Source organism: Monoraphidium neglectum (genome assembly GCF_000611645.1).
Source record: "Monoraphidium neglectum strain SAG 48.87 unplaced genomic scaffold scaffold00783, whole genome shotgun sequence".
Lineage (NCBI taxonomy): Eukaryota > Viridiplantae > Chlorophyta > Chlorophyceae > Sphaeropleales > Selenastraceae > Monoraphidium > Monoraphidium neglectum.
In genome coordinates this window covers 12,888-15,183 of record NW_014012845.1, presented here as the reverse complement: position 1 = coordinate 15,183, position 2,296 = coordinate 12,888, and positions in this window count along the sequence as shown.

Genomic DNA, 2,296 nt, shown 5'->3' with positions numbered 1-2,296 from the left:
GTGACGCGGAGCGCGAGCCGCAGGACTGCTTGTGTCTGTTGGCTTCAACGAGGCTTGTAATTCCGCAAAAGCCCAGATGCAGGGCGCACGCCCCCGTGGGCTTCGCTCCACTGCTGGCTGTTCGAAGTTCCCTGGCAGGTGATCGCCCGTCCCAAGACGCCCGATCGTGAGCGCAGCCGCCGTGCGGAGCTCGATCAGGCGACAATGCCCCAGCGCGGCCCGCTCCGCGCGCTGCCATCCGCCCCGCGCACCTCCATCATGCGCTGCAGGCGGCCGTCATAGTTGGCGTCGTGGACCCTGTGGCAGCTCAGCCATGCCAGGTCCTCCTGGGGGGGGCGGCCCCCGGGCCACACCGGGGGCGGGGGTTCGCTTGAGGTGGCGCACCAGGGCGGCGAGCACGAAGGGAAAGCACATCGGCGGGGTTTGATACGCCGACCATAACTGTGTAGCCAACTACTACGGCGTCGGCTGGGCACCGCAACTGCAAGAACTGTTGCTGGCTGGCAACGCACACGACGGTGCTGGGGCAACCGAAAACACTTCAAGCGTGAGGTCGGGCAAGGCTGAGGAAAGCGGCCGTGCCTGCTGTTTTGGGCGCCGCCGCCTGTCACTCCATAATACCAGACGCCGAGGACCCGTGCCTTGCCCAGCCAGCTCGCACTCGCCTGGATCCGCTGGTGCTCGTGGAGCAGGTGGTCTGGCGTCTTGTCGCCTGCAGGAGGGCACAGGAAGGTCGCATCGCATGTGGACCAAGTGTGCAGCAGGTGGTGTTCCCATCAATAGCTTTCAGCTTCAGCGAATATTCTTGGGGCCGGAAGCCGGAGGTTTTTGCGCCCCACAAGCACGTTAGCTGCAGCACAGGCACGCGTGCGCCAATCAGGCCCCGTTTCGTTTTCAAGCGGCCGGCATCGGTGCTGCACCGGCGCCCGCCCTGCAAGGCGGCCCTCGACCCTCCCCGCTGACACACGCACACGTCATACCCCCAAATTGCCGCTCCGGCCCGGCCAAGCCCCGCACCCATGTAGTTGCGCATCGAGGGGTAGACCACAGTCTCCTCAGCGGCAAAGTGCATGACGGCCTCCCGAATGATGGAGTAGGCCAGGATCTGGCGGTTTGGGGGTTACCGCGTGGTGTGCGTAATGTGGGCTGGTGTGGCGCGTGAAGCGGGGTGAGGTTGGGAGTGTGTGTGAGAGTAAATGATGTATAGACCTCGTGAAATCTGGCCCCATAGGCGCAGCCTGAAAGGAGAAAAAGAGCCCCCAAAAGCCGACCGGCCCAAAGCTGGCCAGGTGGCTGTGACTGAGCTGGCGGGTGTCACTTGGACCAACTGCCGGCCCCTCGCTCCCCCCAAGTGCAGCCCAACCAAGCAACCCTTGGACCCAGCCGCTTTTTGTCCCATCGACTCAACCCTCAGCCCCTGAAACCCTTTTACACCTGTTTCTGATCGGCGGTGGTGTACGGCATCTGCCGAGGGTGTGACGAGGCGGAGCGAGGTGGCAGTGCGCAGCACAAGCGCTGCACGATTTGCAACCTTCCAGGCAACAATGCCACGCGCTGTAGCAGTGAGTGCTGCCCTGCCAATTCTTGCGAAGGTGGCCATCGCTCTCATAGCAACAAGGCACGTGCGTGGGTGACGACCCCCGCGGCCACGCAGGGCAGGGGGGGGGGGGGTGGTTGTGCAGGGCACGACCGACCAACCGCCCCGAGTGCCCCGTGCCTGGTACTGCTGGTACAGCTCCTTGGCCTGCGATCAGGGTGGCGCGCATACATCAGGAGACTTGTATAGACCCCTTGGGGGTGGCGAAAATGCACAGCGTTGGCGGGGGCGCCCTCGGACCCGGGAAGCCGCCATGCGCCGTTCTTTGGCCTTGACCTGTTTCCACACAGCGTGGGCTTGCCTTGACGTGATCCATTTTTATCAGGCCGATTACGCTCTTGGCAGGCGACATGAGGAACATGGCTGCTGTCCGTGAGGAGTTCCGTTCCCAACCGAAATCTCGAAAGTAGATCTTGGCTGGATGCGGTGCAGCAGCGAGGGATCCAGGTGCTAAAAAGCGTATTGAGAAGCAAGGTCGGGCGGCTTCAACCGATGGACGCCGATACGCGCTGCGCTCGCGGCTTCAAGTAGTGACGTCACGTGCACCGTCGGTGACAGGGCATCACAAAAAGGCGGTATTTGAGCGGGACGCGGGACAATATGCTTGACACCCAAAGTTTTCCCGACACTGAACAGTTTGTTGTTCCCAAGCCCTGCGCAGCAGATCAGAAGCAAGCAACGACAACGCACGCACACCAC